This window comes from Manacus candei, unplaced genomic scaffold (assembly GCF_025592945.1).
Source record: "Manacus candei isolate 608988 ecotype Guabito, Panama unplaced genomic scaffold, ASM2559294v1 h1tg000049l, whole genome shotgun sequence".
Classification (NCBI taxonomy): Eukaryota; Metazoa; Chordata; class Aves; order Passeriformes; family Pipridae; genus Manacus; species Manacus candei.
In genome coordinates, this window is record NW_026138097.1 from 10942998 (window position 1) to 10962642 (window position 19645).

At 38.8% G+C, this 19645-nt stretch overlaps 2 protein-coding genes across 5 annotated transcripts in view; one reads left to right on the plus strand and one right to left on the minus strand.

The window, feature by feature from the left end:
• DEK (DEK proto-oncogene) overlaps positions 1-19645 on the plus strand; it is a 623200-nt gene that overhangs the window by 582445 nt on the left and 21110 nt on the right. The window lies entirely within an intron of this gene.
• RNF144B (ring finger protein 144B) overlaps positions 1-19645 on the minus strand; it is a 107058-nt gene that overhangs the window by 86236 nt on the left and 1177 nt on the right. The window contains exon 1 of one of the 4 annotated variants that reach the window (XM_051799247.1): positions 16328-16452. The exons of the other annotated variants lie outside the window; for them this stretch is intronic. The gene's annotated coding sequence lies outside the window, so the exon portion shown is untranslated. Of the gene's footprint in view, positions 1-16327; positions 16453-19645 lie in introns of those variants that run through there. 4 annotated transcript variants of the gene reach the window in all.

Genomic DNA, 19645 nt, shown 5'->3' on the forward strand with positions numbered 1-19645 from the left:
CACCACAACATACCTCAGTGCTACCACAGGCTGAAGAAAAAACATATAGAGAATATGCCTCCAAGTTCCCTATCCACCATCTGAGAAAGGATTTTAACCCATTCCTCTACTGAAAAGAGATGCAAGACAGAGATGCATGCAATCCATAAAATAGCACAAAATATACTTACACTTTGCCCGGAGAGAGTCTGTTGATAGACACACAGTATGTGTACCTGAAGAGTGACATATATTTTGGACACAAAGAAAGAACAATCTCAGATATTCAGGGATTTGAATTAGACAGCCTTTAAAGATCCCTTCTAACCCAATCTATGACATGATTCTATATACAACTCATCAGAGCAGTGCCTTTACCAGGTAGCAACAATTGGCAACATCTATCATTGTTGCATTTCCATGCCAAAGACATACTTCCTCAAGTGTGGTGTTACTGGTCATTCAGACATGCTAAAATGCATCAAACCTCCCATGTGAGCTATTTTCCCTATTATGAGTCTCTCTCTGGCAGGTATTCTGTGCTGTTACTGAACAAGTATCCTGCAAGTTGAGGATCTTTTTTAAATTCACTTCAAGAGCTGCATCAAAACTAGTTAAAATGATGTAGAAGTACCAGTGTGACAACTCTATCCACACAAGTTGTGCTTTTACAGCTTAAAGAACATCGTAATTTTGTCTTTGCCATCGCATTATCCTCTAGAGACATGTATTCCCTACTCCTGTCATAGGTGTCAGAGGTTAGAGGTACCATGTCCTGGACAATTCTGGGTGCACAGTGCAGCCTAAGAGAATTGTAAGAGCTAAAGTAAACTCATAATCTCCTATCAGAGAAAGTCTCTGATAATGGCAGTGTTATATCCAATCATTTGCTCTCACCTCCTGCCACAGACAGTGAAATCAGGGAATTTTCCTACTGAATATTAACCACCTGGATCAGATCAGGCCCATAGCATGGCTATTATGTGGCCACTCAAGGGACAGCACTGACTCAAAGCAGAATCCAGAACTCGTGGATAAGGAGAAAGGGCATAATAATTTCATTTGGTGGCACACTGTCCCACAGGCTCCACCCTCAGCGTCCTGGCATCTGATAATGGCTCCTGTCCTTGCTGTGCACCAGTGATAGGTAATATAACAGCCCCTGCCACCATTTCACTTGCAGGTCTTTATTTCTCTCTGGACAAACAAATATCTCAAAACAAATGAAAGGCTCTCTGAGTACCATCTCCAGCAGGAGCTTGGCAGACTTGTACTATATACATCTTTTGTGAGATTCACAGAGCAGCAGCAGCATCTCACCATGAGGGCACTAAGTGGAGGAGGTAAACCAGTTTTTCAGAAGTATTCAGCCCTCACAGTTTTTAGAGTGAACCGATGGATCCAGGGAAACACCTTATTTAAACGCACACGTAAGAACAAACCACGTCATCAGAAAATCTTGACCTTATACTTCTAGCTTTCGGAACAAATCCTGCCCCTTAAGCTCTACACTTTCCTCTCTAGAAAGTAAGTCTTGCATCTTGGGACAGAAGGCTGCACTGGGGCCTGGTCTGAGCTAAAGAAAGACACAGTGCCTATCTGAGCATGAAACCCTGCAATCCTACAGGCGCACAGACTCCATGATGTAAATGTAAGAAAACTGCCTCTTCATAGCCTTGCACAGATTAACAATCTTTCCTGTAAATGGGTTCCCCAGAATTAGATAATGCAGGATGAGTAAACCTTCCTATGGATAAAGCAGTCTAATTTGATCCACTCTGTAATGTCCAATACCTCAACTTCATGTTCCTGAAAGTGTTTCGCAGTACAGTATTTGTTATTAAATCTTCCAACTCCCACCAGTAACAAGCACAGTGGATTTACCAGTAAAGGGTGAATCCCAGCTACCAGAGAATGAATCAGTTCCCCTTAAAAAAGAGGAACTGATTCCTATCCAAGTAGTTGCAATATCAGAATGAAGTTAGTACAAAATTGAAATTTATTTCCTTTTCTTATCCTAATGTCAGTAAGCTATTGTTACACCATAGAAACATTATTTTGTTGACTGTAGTCATGACCTAGATGTGAAAGAAAAATATAGTCTCTGCACTTAAAATAAGAAACTAGATGTACATTTACAAATTCCCAGCGTCATGCAAAATTTCATATCCAGACTCCTCATGTACCTTTCAAAAAATCAAACCAAATCAAACCAAAAAAAAAGGAAAAAGAAAGAAAAAAGAGAACCAAAAACCTGCAGAGCCCCCCAAACCTCCTCTCTAGTTTGTCTGAAGTTTATCTATCTTGTATTTACAGAAGCACAAACAGAACAAAGGCAAATGATTGGATATAACACTGCCATTATCAGAGACTTTCTCTGGTAGGAGATTATGAGTTTACTTTAGCTCTTACAATTCTCTTAGGCTGCACTGTGCACCCAGAATTGTCCAGGACATGGTACCTCTAACCTCTGACACCTATGACAGGAGTAGGGAATACATGTCTCTAGAGGATAATGCGATGGCAAAGACAAAATTACGATGTTCTTTAAGCTGTAAAAGCACAACTTGTGTGGATAGAGTTGTCACACTGGTACTTCTACATCACTTTAACTAGTTTTGATGCAGCTCTTGAAGTGAATTTAAAAAAGATCCTCAACTTGCAGGATACTTGTTCTCAGCAAGAGAGGTAATTCTTCATCTACACCAAAGCATTTTCTTTAGGGAGATAATGCAATAAACACCAAAGTATTTTGATATTTTATTCCTAATACTTTCTATCAACTAATAATTTATAGCAGATTTTTATACCCACTTCATGGTTGCAATAGAAAAAGGGCCAGAAATGTAATGTTGTAGTGATATCAAGACTAATATATTAAATACTTGCACAAAAATATTAGATTTCTATAACTTCTTTATTTTTAGAAAGTCTGCATAAAAGTTTTGAGAATCAAGTGTGATGGCTTAGACAAGACTGATATTCATCCTCAAGATGTGCCAGACTATTTCAGTCTCTTTAGATTTGCTGTAGACTAATGACTATTAGGTACAATCAGAAACACTGGTAAAATAATGGGATTAGGAGGCATAACATCAGCCTTTGTCTGAGATCTATTAAGCAAGTTAGACATATGAAAAACCATTTAGTGACTGCTTGTTCACTCTTCCATTAGGAAGACTACAGAATGTGTAACACAGTCTTAACCTCCATGTGTTTATTTACAAGATTCTTACTTCAGGAACTTGAAAGGATATTTTTGTGTTGCAAAAGGACAAAAAGTGTAAATTATTTTAAATATGGAATGAAAATGTCAATTCATTTATCTCAGTTATGGAGCATTTGTACAAAAACTTTAGAACTGTATATCATGTTTATAATGTCCTAGCACAAGCTGGTTATCTAAAAGTAAATGAAATTTATGTTTCCCATGAAATGAATAAAATTATCTAATGATAATAAGAAAAAGGAAAATACATAACCTGTCACAAATTTAAGTCTATTGAGGTCATTAACTACAAGGTCAAAGCACATACGACTTCATGAAGAACAACAGTACCAAAGAAGAAAACCTTGTTTTCCCAAAGGAAATTTACTGCTACTTTACTTTTATTATATTTTTCCATGTAAATTAGAGTTCAATTATCAGCGTCCTGTTATGATTTCCCTCTTCCCGTAATCTCCATTAGAAAATGAAAAGCAGCATGAAAGAAAGCAGACTGACACTAGAACAAATTAATTATGATGCTCTGACACAAGAGATTGACTTGTTTTATTATATTAATGATAATACAGATTAATTTTTAAGAACCCTACTGGTCCTCATTCACAGAAACTATAGATGCAACAAGGATATTTTGTTAAAACAAGCAATAATTTCCAAGGTCAGGAATGAACTGGGCATGCCATTATTTGGCAGGAACATTTTCAAATACTTCCAGGACTCAAAAACATGTTTGACAGCTGCTAACAGATGAATTGACACAAACACAAAGTTTCATTTTCACCAAAACTATCAACCAAGAGACAGCCAAAACTATCAACTCTTCTATCCCCTGTGAAAGACACGGTATTATATACCAAATTTATTTGACATTTTCTCCTCTCCTCCCTAAAAAAAAGGTCAAGGTAAGGAAAAATATATGCACTACAGATCCCTATTGAGAGGTGACTCTACAGAGGGCAATTCAAGTAAGCAAGCATATTTTCTTTACCTGAAAACTGAAAATCATAGTACGAATATGCATCTTCTGCAAATGCTTTAAAAATAACTCTAATGTTCTAGTTACGAAGGTTACAAGTGGTTCTATCTTCATCTTTTAAAAGAACATTGAACAGAAATAATTTGCAAAGTGTAACTTCATACTTTCTGTTCCATATTTGATTAATAACCTATTTTCCTTTTCCATTTCTCAAGAGAGATTTCAGAAATGAACACATTTTCCTTCTGCAATCAAAAAGGTTTATGAATCTTGTAAGACTTTACTTCTCTTCAAATGCTCCTAACATGGCATGTCAAAAGATGAGGAGATTTGAATACTTGCCCAAGATTCTTTCGACCCATTTCAAGTGAAATAAAAGTCAGACATTAAAAATTTTACAACTGTTTTATGTAAAATCAAGCGTGAACTGAACTCCCAGTTGAAACCAAAGCTACTCCAAATTCTGTGGAGCCCAGATCAAAGCAGGGAGATGTTGCACAATGGCAGCATGTACTACTACCATCACCCTGCCTGGCAAAACCAGTTTGTAGTCCTGTTACTCGATGATCACCTCTAGTTATGTGGCCTTTAAAGACAGTGGCCATCAGTCCTTCATAGACTCCACAGAGGAAACTGGTTAGATTATAAAAAATTAAGAATGATGTGACATTAAAATTCAGATCTTTAGAGCGGATAATAATAGTAAACCACCAGAAAACTTGCAGCCAAATTCTTGGACCCTCCAGAGGCAGATGGAATGCTCACCAGCAGTGGCTGCTGTCCTGGTCCAGCAATGCTGCTCTGATCATGTGTCCAGGGCCTGCCCGCAGCTGTTCACAGACTTCAGACAAGTGCAGTTTTAATTCCTTGCATTTACAGCACTGTTCCTCATGGTAATATATGATATGATATGATAAGCAATATTTGGCACACAAATCTCTAATCTGTAAATAACATGAAGCCTGGTTTTAATCAATTATTACTTACAGTCTTGTATCTATGCTTGTCCTTCCTACAAAAATACACTCAAACCTTTATGATCATGCCTTCAAAGCACGCATTTGCCAACAGTGACATAATAAAAGAGAAAAGAATGGCTAGAAATCAAAGCTCTGTACATGAGAAACAAGTTTTCTCCATTAAAATAAACATAAATGGAAGGAAAATAAGATTTGGGAACTTTTAAAAGCATTCTTTGTAAAACTCATACATCTAACTGTTTGCTCAAAGTTTAATTAAAAAGCAAAAAATAAACAAACAAAAAACCAAACAAAAACAAAACCAACAAACAAAAAAACCAACTCCTCTAGAAAGTTGTTCAGCTCCACAATGCTTCCCTGGGTACTTTAATATCTGTGGTTAATGTGGTAGAGTTGAAGTACTTGAAGACTACTATAAGGTCTCCCCAGAGCCTTGCCAAGCTGAGCCACTCCAACTGTCTCAGCCTGTCCTCATATGGAAGGTGCTCCAGCCCCCTGATAATCTTCATGTCCCCTCCTGGACCTGGTTCAACAGATCCATGTCTTCCTATATTGGGGGCCCCCAAGCTGGATGCAGTACTCCAGGTGGAGTCTGAGAAGAGCAGAGCAGAGGGGCAGAATCACCTCCTTCCCCCTGCTGGCCATGCTGCTTTTGATGCAGGCCAGAACATGATAGGCTTTCTGGGCTGCAAGCACATGTTGCCAGCTCATATTCAGTTTTTCATCCACCAATACCACCTAGACCTTCTTCACAGGGCTGTTCTCAATCCTCTCATTACCCAGTCTGTATCCATGATTGCCCCAACCCAGGTGCAGGACCTTGGCCTTGTTGAGCTTCATGAGGTTTACACAGCCCCACCTCTCAAGCCTGTCCAGGTTCTCTGGATGGCATCCCTTCCATGTCAACCACACCACACAGGTTGGTGCCATCTGTGAACTTGCTGAAGGTACACTTAAGCACAAGTAGTAGTCCTAAACCTAAAATAACAGTAGTGAGCAAACAACTCACCATTTTCTCAGCACATGTTCCCCATCCCCTTGTTGCTAACGTAAGCAGGTTGTCTGAGTTGAGCTTGAACTAACAGCTTCATATCCCAAACTCTTCTGTCAGAGGGCCAAGGGGAGTGATGGATAATGAATAGGCAAAGGAGAAATCACTGCTCAGTTGTGCTTACCCAGCAGATGGACATAAAGAGGCATGACCTCAGTAAATCCACACACACACCCCCAATATTCCGGATGAGAGGAGCCCTTAGGGGACATGTATTCTTTACTGCTACCCCAAGGGTGTCACCATATGCATGCTCTTAATCACTCTATACATTGTACCAGTCCAGCTTGTCCCCGTTCTTTAATTTATTCCTGTGCCCCTTCATAAACTAGTGGGATCTCCTGAGCTGATGGAAGACAAGAGGACCATCAGAGCTCCCTTAATTCCTAGGCAGCAACTCAGTGCAAAGTAGCATATGCATGTGTCTTCTGAGAATAAGGAACCAGGATACAAACCACAAAAGGGGAATAGGAGGTAATAAGCATGTATTCAGTGCTTAAGGACATGCTGCACAGTCCATGACTTTTTTTAATGCCTGTCTATTACAGCTTTTATAAACTAACACACTTAGCAGGCTGATGGGAATCTGAATCATCTATAACATAAAATCAGTGTATTCAAATGTTAAGAACAACCAAGAACAAGTTCCAGATTTTAGGAGACATTTTTAATAACAAAATAAAATAAATTACAATTCCCGTATGTCCACTTTTACTATGTAAAAGAATCTAATGTTTTATTCAATAAATAAAATGTAGAGCTGTTACTCATATACCCATATTTGGGTTCAAGGCCACACAATCAGCTAATCTCTGTGGATACTGCAAAATCCTGGGATTAAAATTGGCTTTATTGACACACACAAAAAAGAGAAACATTTCATAACAGAGCTAAAATAACCCAGAGGAATTTAAAATAATTAAAACACATTGTTTTGTTTTGTTAGTAGCAAAGTAGTTCTAATTCTTATTAAATTTTCCCCTTTTTTTTTTAAGAAAGAAATGTACTACTGAACTGAAACTTTATTCATAGCATAATTTGTTATTTTTAATTATTTATATGTAATGTAATACAATGTCTCCAACATCTTCCAATCTGGTGCAATTGTGGGCTTCCCCAAATAAAAGAGCTCCTGCTTGCCTCCCCCTCACCCCTCCCTTCCTTAGCTTCTTCTCCACCAGACCTAACAACTGTGCAGCCAAAAAGTAAGATGGTCCAGCAAGTTGATCTGACAGAAAATTTAGTCAGTCTTCTGCCAACCTCCAAAAAACAAAGAGTAGTTTTCATCAGACCAGTTTACTGAACTTATCTTGCCCCAGGAACAGAGGAATTGGTACAGAAATGCAAGAGAAATTCACTTCTTTCTATGGGAGTGGTAGTTGTACCAGACAGCATCAGATCCAGCCACATGCTCAGGGCATATTTTTAAGTTAAAACTGACCTAACTTCATCTTGCCCCGCAAAAGAAAGATGGTCCTGACTTCTCACTTGCACCAGAATAGCACTGGTGTAGACATGTGACATGGGCACTGATCAGAGCCTTAAATGACAAAAAAACCTGATTCGTTTCCAACTGATCCATGTCCATTATCCAGTTAATCATGCTACTAATGAATGCCAGCAGTAGCATAAGAGAGAGCGGCAGTACTTGGTGGGTGGCCAGGAGGACGACAGGGACACTCCTTCCAGCAGAAGTACATTCTGTAGATATTTCCATGCAAAATCGAGGACAAGGGCAATTCCTCGGAAGGCCCAGAGCAAGCTAAGGAAGGAGAGGAGCTCCACCTTGTGAGGCCGACAGGCATCGACCAGCACGATCACACACTGTAATCCTTAAGCAGTCCCTGTTGCAATGGATGAACACCCAGTCAGATGTGAAACTTTCCTGTGTTTGGGTGGGTTTTACAGTTTCCACATCCTTCCACTCGCCACTATTGCTCATTTTCTTCTGGTAGCTTAATGAATGATATAGAGTGATCCCACTAACACAACACCACTTTTGCAGTAAAGAAATAGGAGGTCTCTTCCTAGTCCACTGCTATTTGCTAAATAAAACTAATAATTTCAATTAATCTGTTTTGTGCTTTTTTCTTCCCATCATCATCTTACAGTACACTGGAAGCATCTGCAGATCTATTGCTATACGATTGTACAATAACCATACATGCAACACTTGCCCCTTCACCCATCTCCTCATCAGCTATAAACATCAATTCATTTTTTAAATTACCTATACATTTTCACTTTAAAATATCCTGAAACACTTGAGTACTATTGGACTTCTCAAATGTATCTGAAAATGTTAATTGTCATAAATAAATATAGAGAAGCATACATATTATACAATATTTGCCATGATAAAATGCATCACAGAAAGCAAAATAGCCCAGTTCTCAGTTTCACAATTACAGTGAGAGAATTCAAGTAAGGAAAAACCTGCATTCTAAAAAACAATTTTTAAAAGTCTCAATATACTTTTGTATATATGTAAGAATGAAATGTTTCCTTTACACGAGCAAAAGACAGAACAGAAATGATTGCAAGTCTATGAACACTGCTTATGCTAGCCTTGACAGAAGAACCCCAAGCACAAAACTAGGTATTCTCAGAAGAAAGTAGAAACCAACACGTAGCAGTTCCAAAGAAGCTATTTCGAACTGCTCTGAACTGTTTGAATTAATTTTCATGACTGTTTTTCTGAGGTCAGGAGCAGAGCCCATGACAAAGAATGTGATCTGTTTCATTAGTCAAAAGGGAGTATCTAGTTTGGGAAGCATCAGGAATGTTTAAGGCAGCATATTTTGGGGCTTTTTGCAGGTTACTACCAGGAGAATTCCAGATTATTGGGACTAAATTACAGGAGCAGAAAGAGATGTGTAACTACCTATAGATTATAAAGGAGTTCAATATGCATTACTACACACCAAGTTTGAAAAGCTATCAGTATTCCTAGCCAGAACCACATATATGAGAAAGTTTCCACATGTTCATCCAAATCAGTCTGTACATAATGTAATCATAACTCCAGAGAAGGAAATGTGCCTTATCCCACCACTAACTGCATTCAAAATTTTCTCTTGTACTGTTTCTCCAGGATGGCTTAACTGTATGAGGACCTTTGATATCAGAGATGTCCACATGAGAAGCAGACTTTGGTACTGCTGGAAAAGTGTGGAAAGATATTCAAGCATACATGGCCTTGCATGAATGACAAAAGGATTCTTACAGCTTATCTACATGAGGAAGTTACTCTGTATTAATTGAGGGTATGAATATACAGTGCAAACTCAAATGCTCGACAACTACTTCCATGTGCAATTAGCTGAACGCTCCAGTATAATGAGCTACTTTACATTAAATAAGAACATCCAATAATACCCAAAACAAGAGCCATTGTGGAGCAATGGGTCTTGTGTATCTCCTACCTTTTTCCCTGGCAACTTCTCCTGGCATTTTCAGGATCAGTAAAATAGAAACTTAAAAATAAAATAAAGTAAAATAAGTTCTAAACAGTTTAACTTAGCAGAGATTTCCAGGAGAGAGCACACTCTCACTTTGCAGTTCGTAGACAGCTCATTTACAGAGACGTTCATGCTACTGACATCCTGCCAAATCCTGCAACTGAATATGTTAGGGAACACTGAAGATGTTACCCCTTTTTGCTGCCTGCCTCACTTTCTGCCAAAGATGGCCATTGCTGCAGCACAGTAAGCAATCTGCTCATGCCTTGCAACTCCCCAGTTCACAGTTCACTGTATTTGCTCTCTCTGAACATAAGTGTGCTATGTACCATCTGTGAACCATCCTGGCTGCCCAGCAAGCATCCATGTTGTTCTGCTACTCTTTTGTCCAGCAGACTAAGGAAAGGAGCAGGACAGAGAACCAGACACAGCAATAACCCTACCAAAACTTAAAGGTTTTATTAGCCAAAGCTTCAGGAAGATTAATTTGAGTATGCTTTTAAAATATATTAGTTAAACTGTAACTGGAGCTTAAAAGTGATGGTAAAATGCTTTTGTTTAATTTACTTAAGAAGTAAATTTAACTTAATTTACTTTAGAATTCACAAACAAAAGTCATTTCCAAATAAAAGAATCTGTAACAGGTTTGAATGTGATTTAATTAATATACTTTTTGAAGGTAGCTACAATTCATATTCCAGAGTGTGCATGCCATTGATTTGGAATACTTTTCCTGAATGTTCCTATGTATGCAAGCCTAGAAACTGCTATTCATTTTTTCTGAGATGCAAAATGCAGTGAAGGCAGAAGGCTGTGTTTAGCACTGGGCAGGAAGGTAGCTATGAAGAAGTGTGAAGTGAAAATATTTCAAATAAGTATTTTTGTAAGGCACTTGCAAAAATGACAAAAATGGCTCTGTTGCTTAGCTCATTTTCAACCAAATTACTTAACCAGATGGAAAGCCAAGATATGTGACCTTCTGTGCCAAGTAAGGTCATACTGGTTTTTTTTTCTTAAATAAAGTTTAAAAGTAGAAACTACTCTGAAAATACACACTGAAGTTTTGGGGAAAACTCAAGGTGAATACATTTTCTAAAGGATAATTGGTTAGGCAGCTAGACACACAAAACAGATGTAATCTAACAGCACTCAGATTTCTAAGAAAAAAACATGTATGATACCATCTCTGTATTATTGATCATTCTGATGCATGCTGCAGGCCAAATTCTTCCTTGGTAAGTCACCTCATAAGCATATCAGAAAAAAAAAAAAAACAGAAAATTACATACCTACACATTTTAAAGAAGAAATAGTCATGACATAACTGAATTCTTACTTTCATGAGAGCCACAGAACTTGTTTTTAATAAGTTTTAAGTTCTGTAGTCAATGCTAGATCCTGCTTCACTTTTCAGCATCTGCACTCTCAGCAAAGCCTGTAGTAGATTAGAGAGGGGCTTAAAATTACAAATTGCATTGACAAGTCAGAAGTGACACATAGAAACCCTCTGCAATTGAATCCCTCAATCTGTGTACACTCCCAGCTGGCTTCAGTAGGCCATCAGGCCACAGTTTACTGTGGACAAAAAGGCTTTTCTTGGAGTTGCTCCATTCAGGACTTCTTTAAAACAGTGGAAGGACTTAAAGAGTCTTTAGGACCTAACATCTTATACCAAATTTTAATGAAAAGTAAGCAAAATATTAATGTTTTGACAGCTTTACTCTTCAAGCCTCAAATGAGAAGTTTTACAGAAAAAGTAGATCTAATAATAGTATACAGTACAAATTTCTATAAAGCTTTAAGACCTGTTACAGAGATATCAACTATCTTACATTATTTAGGTCTACAATCCTGCACAGAACTGTGGAAATCTTGAGTATATGAATAATCCATCTTTATTTGGGTGAGCAAATCAGATAACCACTCTCATAGGTATTTTTAGCATTGGGATTTCAGGACCTATTTCTGAGAGGCAAGAGGCAACTACTTCCAACACACCAGAGTGTTCAGGTTACAGAGCTCATGTGTGATCAAGGATCTTGTAATCCATGCTGCAATCCATCACCAAAAAGTCTAATTCTCATCAATAATAAAAGCTGCTTTACATAGTGAGTATTAAGTATTTCCCTTAAGGCCTAGCTAAGCATCCAAGGAGGCCTCATCCCACCAAAGGCAGAAGTAAGTGTAGTACATGTTAATTCATCACAACTTACAGCAGTTTAAAAGAACAGTGGTACAAGCCTCATCACTCAGTAGCAACCAGGGTAGAATTCTTTCAAAAAACAAACAGCATAAAGCAACTAAGAGAAAACTAGAAACAGACATCAGATTTTTAAAATATCTTTTCAATCTTTTATTTCCAAAGTAATTAAATTCTCAATGAGAAATGATCAGGCTAAAACTGTCAAATTATACAGTTGTGTTTATATAACACTCGTCTCTTTCCCCAGCTACCTTTTGAATGTGAAAAGCATACAATTTTTTTTTTTTTAATCAAAACCAGGGAAAGTATTTTCCCATAAGCTTTCCAGGAAAGTCAACCACAGGAAAGGGCAGAGTAAACTGATCAAACTGTACAATCCTACTGACTTCTAGGAAAGATGTTGTAAATTTCCATTATTTTTCCACTGCCCACACAGTATGGATGGGAATCAGCAGACTTGTAGTCTATTTCCATTTCTGCTATTAAATAATTATTATACTATGTTTATCCTCATTTTACTACCTCAGGAAATGGCGAAAAAAACCAAACAAACAGAAATGCAAACAAAAAAGAGAGAGAAAGGGAGAAAGAGAGAAAGAGAGAAAGAACAACAGACGTTACTTGAACAGCTAGCCCAAATTTGGCATCTTGGAGGTGCTTTCACTTAGAGACATGAACTGGCACATTCCAGCTAGTTTAAGAATATTAACTAGCTAGCCTGTGAATTTTCTGGAAAAGCTTAGCGAACACACACAGATGCGTGTAGGTCATGATGTGGTGTTATTCCTGGAAAGTCTATTTGTGATGTCCACATATCAGAAATGGTATCACTTGTCCTTAGGCAATTCAGTACTCAAATTCTGTGACATCCTTGTAACAATTTTGACTTGTGACAATTTTGAATTGCTGTAACCAAAGTATTTTACAGAACAACCTAATTTTTATAGTTACATCAAGTAAAATAGCATCTTGATACTGTCTGCAGAACAAATAGGATAACTAAAGTGCTGATTTTGGTGTAAGTGGATACTCTTGTGTTTGGGTATTTTAACCAGGAAGGCTTAGCCCAACCTTCTAGGCATGACTTAAAATACAATATACAATTTCACTAACCATTTTGAGAACTTACATAGCTTCCATTCACTAGGCATCACACAGTGTTCCCTTTTTCGGGTAAGCTTCAGAATATCCGTAGAATTATTTTCTCCATATTATGCCTACAAAGCCCAGGTACAGCACCTTTCACTAAATTGTCTTTGAAGACACAGGAGATGACCATCCGATTCACTCACACAGGACTGGAAACTCATCTTCTGGTTCCATACTGAAAAAGCCTTTTCGCTTTATTAAAGATAAAAATTTAAGTAATATTTGGTAAAACACACTTAAATCTTGAGTAAAGGTTTTCTAAAATCCATCAACATGTGTAAAAATGCTACTTTGCACGAGGAAGACTTCAGGATGCATCTCTGTTAGGGCCATGAGAAAAAGACTTAAATATGAAAAAGACTGTTTAAAGGAACAATAAAATTTACAACTACAAGCTTCTCTTCTGTACAGAAAACTAAAAATAAGTTGAGTAGCTGTTCAAGATCAGTGAGTTTAAATCAGTGTCTTCCTCCACAAAGAGTGGCTGAAGTCCTAGGATTAAAATTAGGGACAACTCAAACTCTGCAGAATTGGCTGAAGCCTTCCTGGTAAGTATCAGCCACCTTTCCTTTTGCATGGTAGCATCTCTAATCACTCCAGTGTCAACATCTTGGTTCCTTTATATCATATCAAAGTAATGAATGTCCTTGAATTTCACTTCTGCTTGTTATGAGAAAAATTGTCCTCCTGATGTTTTATCACGGGGAATTTTCTCTTACCTATTCAGGCATGCTAGATTGCTTTGTCTGGTAATTATCAGTCTTTATTTTAACCTCTGGAAAGGAAGAGATTTTTATCACTGTGTCCACAGTCAGGAAGTATTAGTTTCACAGCTTTCAGACCTTGCCACATCATTTGAATGTGCTATACAATGGTACATTTATGAATTATGGGCTTCATCAGCCAGCTACATCCACTGGAAAAAGTGGTGAGTGATCCAGTCCTCTCAGCCTAAATGCAGTCTCCCTTTTATGATTTTTCTTAAATGTTATTGCATATGAATTCTTCTTGGAATTATGTAATGTCTGCATGTCAGTGCAAATCTATCATGCACTAAACTTTAAATGAGAGGCATCAATGAAAACTTACTTAGAAAAATGATAAATGAAAAAGTAACATGGTGGAGAAATGTAGTGACAGAATCTACAATTACAAACTTCTAACCTTTGCATAATGTTTAGATTAGGCTGCAGTTCAGCAGAAGCTTCAGAATGTTTATGTTAATTTTGCCCTTCATCTGACAAATGGTTTTTTGAGTCCCACATTCAAAATTAGGTGTTAAACCACGTTTTCTCCAAAATAATGATACTGCTATCATAAGTGATATTTCAAATAAGCATTATCAAATATGCTTCTACTTAAAAGTAGCGACTATACTTAAGTAAGTTTTGCCAATCCATTTCCACTCAATCATACTTACATAACAAATTTCTGTATAATAAAAAAGATGGGGCATTTTCCCTTTGCACGCTATAATAATTTAAAATATATCTTTCTAGGTTCTTACACTGCAAACAAACTTTACCTAAATGCCCCCTAAAGATGCATTAGCACAGGACAGGAACAAACCAAGACCTGACTTACAAAACAGTAAACCTTCTGTCCTGTGCTAAAACCCTGCAGCTCTCTACAGGCTTCCTGCAACTTTCCATGGTGTCCTAAACCATGGTGGGGCCCACCTTACATGAAGAGGAAGCTATACACAGAACTCTGTGAAGCCTCTGAAGTCTAGCCATCAGAGAGAAAAATATAAATTTCCTATATTTAAATTGTGTCTATTTCAAAATGTCATTGCTGGAATTCTTTTAAGACTTTTTTTTAACTTTAAAAGTCTTTCTCATCTCGACTTTGCATGTCTATTTATGTGTGTACACATAAAATAGTTTCCCTAAAGCTGTTAGTTCTGTCATATCAGAATTTCCTCTAAAAAAGTCATCAGAACTGAAAGCTTGCAGCCTTTAGCCACACAACACTGTGGTTTCTTGTCTCTACTAAAAACATGCGTTACAACTATACTAATTCTGCAAGTCCTATTAAAGTGATGAATCAATTGAACTGTGCATTATCCAACTTGCATACAAATTCTGTATTAAGAGTTTGACTTGAGCTGACAAAAGTCAAAAAATACAACAGAAGCTATCAAAAAAATTCAGGATCCAATTATAGTCAGGTAAATCTAGAGTAAGAGCTCTGAAACAAATAAAGTTATCATGGTGTAAAGTTTGAAGTAACTGGGAACAGAATTTGCTCACCTGGCATTTACTCACTTCACTAAACCTAAAGCCCTGAAAGAGTCAAACAATGAATAACTACATAATTTGTGAGAAGAAATGCCTAGAGACCCAGGATACAGAGGTGAAATGAGGATAGGTGGTTTGCTTCCATACTGAACTTTCTGGATTTTGTTAGTCTAAGCCAGACCATGGATATTGCTTTAATAAGCCATGAATATTTTCCATGTAAAATTACATTCATTTAAAAATAAGACGTGATTCATGCAGAATTCACATGGCAGACCCTGGAATTTTAGAACAGACTGAATATTACAGCCAGATGTATAAACCTTTAAACAACTTCAGCTGGGATTTCTTTTTCCATATAATAAAAGTAATTGTTCCAAGTAAGGACTGTGAACACTTGGATACTTTAATATTTCTTTCCGCATCTAGTTTGTGTATTCATAGTAAATACTAAGGATTTGAATCTGAAAAGTGCTAAGATTAGTCATAGTAGTAGTCTCTTCAAGGATGCTTTTGCTTTTGTAGAGTTGCGCTTGCACCTCACATGTGGCAAAGCACACCTAAAGAAAAAGGATGTGGACAATAACTTAAAACACCTGTCAAAATTACAGAGAGCATATGCTTGAATGAATGTTATCTAGAAAAAAAAAGAAACCTTAATTAGGCTGCAGAATATTACTTGTAAGTATGCAAAATGAAACCAGCACCAAATGCCTTTACCACGTTATGTTAGTCCTGGACCAAAACCGTATTCAGAAGCTCCCATTCGAGAGGACTCACAGGCAAATCCCAAAGCTAAGTTCAGTTAAACTTAAAAAGTTTTTGCAGAAGATAATGCAATGAACACACGCCCGGAGCCAGCAATCACTTGCTGTTCACCTGGAAGGCGGGGGTGAAGAAGCTCGCCCGCCCTACTTCGGGAGGAGGAGGAGGGAAGCGGGCTCAGCTCCTTTCCTCGCTCTGGCAGGTGCCCGTCAGTGTCCACCCGGGCCCCCGGGGAAACGCGAGCGGCCTCTCGGGACGGGGAGTGCGGGGCAGGCGCCGCCGAACGCCGCTCCTTACCTTTGCCTGGCGGCGATGTCCTCCCGGTTGCGGGTCGAGCGGGACTGCGGGGGCGGTATCCCGCGGGAAGGCTGCCGGGGAGCTGCTCCGAGCCTCCCGTCCACACGTCCGCGTCCTCCTTCCCTCGCTGCTCTTCTCCCTCCCCGTCGCGCATCTGCCTCCGGCCGCGAGGGCCGCCGGCACCCCCTGCGCGGCCGCCGCGGGCGGGGAGCGGAGGGACCGGGGCTGTTCCGTGCGCCGAGGCCGCCGCCGCCGGCGGTCCCTGGCGTCCAGCTGCAGGCGGCGCTGCCGCCGCCTCCCACAAAGGGCAAATTCATCTTCCACGTCCCGAGAGCGGCGGCGGAAGGGCTCCGTGCCGAGTGGGTCCCACGGCTACCGGGCGGCTGCGGGGGGAGGTTCTCCCTCGGTTAAAAAAAAAAAAAAAAAAAAAGCCTCTTGTGTTCTGGAAAATGTCGAATTATATCATGCCAGGACGTCAACTTATGCCAAGATCACCTTCAATTATTAGAAAGCGACAGTATTCTCCTTTTCCTAGTCTTCGGTTCTTCGGTGGGGCTTTTGAAACAGAGGTTGTTGCTACCTACACGCAACGCGTGTGGAATTCATCAAGCTTTGTAGCCCAGCTGGATGATGTTCTAAGTACAAACTCTCCCTAGTAGAAGGTAGCGATACCCCGTCAATGTTTTCCATTTACAATGGGTTTAAAAATGTGTAATCGTACATGACAGACTGTTCCAAAACCTATAGACCTGTCAAGCAGAAATTCACAGACTCGAACCTTTAAGGCGTAAATGAATTGACAGTGTTTCTTTTTCTGAAGTGTGAGTTACATAACGTTTGCATAGCTCACTGGCACATACGCGCACTATTCATTGCAAAGCTCTCCCAAGGTAGCGGGAGGCCAGGAGTGAACATTCACCACAGGTTAGATTCTGTCCTTGCCGTACTTCGCTACAGAAACAATCCTGCGAACAGTTCTCCGTAGAGACAAGCATGTGAAACCCCGAGGGGAGAGCGCTTTTACCATCCCGCTCCTCGGTGTCAGCAGAGGGATGCAGGAGCGTTTTACAGGGCTGTTGCCTGCGGGAGCTACAGTCATCTGTGCAGAGTTCCCAGGCTCTTCCTGGAGATCTAAATACTAGATCTAGCCAGCACTAGATCTAAGCATTTCATAAAATGCGTAACAGACATGAGTGCTTTGACTGAACATACAGTTGTAGGTGTTACCAATCAAAGAAAGCTGTAATTCTCAAACCATGCAGAGTAAGATTTGACTTCATGGTAAGTAGAAGGTTAACAGAAATCCCAAGATGGAGCTCAGTCTGACAACACAACAGCGTTGTCATTCACACACAGATGGAAAACGTAACTTTATATATTGTTTTGATTCGTTATTTATCTCTGATGTTTTTTATTACTTTACAATTTTGTTGAATTTTGCATATACTTATACTGAATCATGGCACATATAGGGATTTCCAAAACGAAGTGAAACTGTTTAGATTGATTCATATCAATTACACATTTCATGTTTGAGAGTATTTGTATTTATAGGGATAACTTTTTAAGCTTCTTAGGGGTAAGACAGAATGACAAGTGTGGATGATGCAATAGTCTGCTAATGCTGAAACACTTAGACAGGATATGAAAAGGGGAATGAATGCAGGATTTCAGAAGTGAGCAGGACACTCTTAGGAAACATTTCACTAATCAGTTGCTCTTATCAGTCAACAGATGTAAAACCACAAAGATGCAGTGGAACACTTGGAGATACTCAGCTTATGTTATTTATCACACCATAACTTAACTGCATACTACTCAGTTTTCAAGTTTCTCTTGTCTTGTAAATTGTATTAATTAGCTCGTTTATCAGTTCATATTTAGATTCCTGCTTTCAGTAGCAATTAAATAACCCTTAGATTCAAAAGCCACATTCTGCTTCTAGTGTTAATAAAGATGTACATGGCATTTACACAGGACTTTTCTCAGTATTTCATAGACTAGGTAGTTTGACATTTCTACGAAACATGTTGTCGCATGACTGTTACAGAGAAACTGGAGTGCATAGATACATATTTATAAGACTCATACAAGAACACAAAACAACACTACCTACGTTACTTGAAAGTAGCATCCCATCATGTGTTGTTCTGGTATTTTACTCTGTGGATGAAATTCCTAATGAGAGGTACTTAGTATTTACTTTCATGAAGGACACTTTCTCTGCAACCCACAGATGACTTTTTCTGTAGTTTTGCCCACAGCAGATCTGCTGTTTTCTGCACTGATGGTGGGACACTGCAGTAACCAGTCACTTTGGAAACAAATGCAAACCTGGGGTACTTTGTATGCTCTGGAAAGCCTACACATCTGTTTCCAAAACCTTCTCATAGACTGTAGTAAGCTCTACACCAAGAGCCAATAAACATTGCTTGCTAATACAAGCTGCTTTGAACTAACTGAAAAGAGCTGTTTATATTAGTTAATAGTGGCTGGTAACCGCATTTAAAACTGCACTGCCTGGTGCACTCCAGTATACAATACAAGCTTGTAATGTATCTTCAAACATGCCAGCTGCTTCTTTTTACAGCACCTTCAAACCATTTTCAACATTTAATTCTACTGAGCTATGATGTCTAAGAAACATACCCTTTGATATCTAAAAGTGAGCCCTAAGTTCCTCCAGGATAACTGTGTTTTATGGAACTGGTGTTTCCAGATGGAGCTAGCTGCCAAAACTGTGAGTGTCCTTAACATTAGGATTCTGGCAGTCGAAGAGCAGCCTCTCTGTGATGGAATAAGAAGAGCAGGCTGTAGGAAGCAGCTCTTGCATGAACATTTAAGAACCTCTTAGAATGACTTAACCCTTTGCAATTTGTCCTTCTTCCAGGACCAAGGTTTTTAAGTTGCATTTAGAACCCTTCACTACACTGTCTAAGCACTTTAGATAATGTTAACATTTTATACCAATATAATTGTCTCATCCAGGTCTTTCACCTCGCAGGTGAGATTGTATCATTAAGTTAACTTCATGACCGGGAGAAGAGAAGGCAGAAATATAGGTGTTGATACAATGAAGCACCCCAAAGCAGTATATTGAGAATGAGCATTCTTACTCATAGTCAAAGTGAGAAGATAAACCAGTTTGAATTTGTTTCCTTGAATTTAGTGATTTCCTTTGAAACATACCTATTTTTTTTTTCAAATTGGTCCCCTCCTTCTCTCAAATTCTAGCTTTGCTGATTTTTTCCGAAAGTCTTTTTGATCCATATTGTCTCAGTCTTGTCTGGGAGACGCAACAATCAATTATTAAACTGT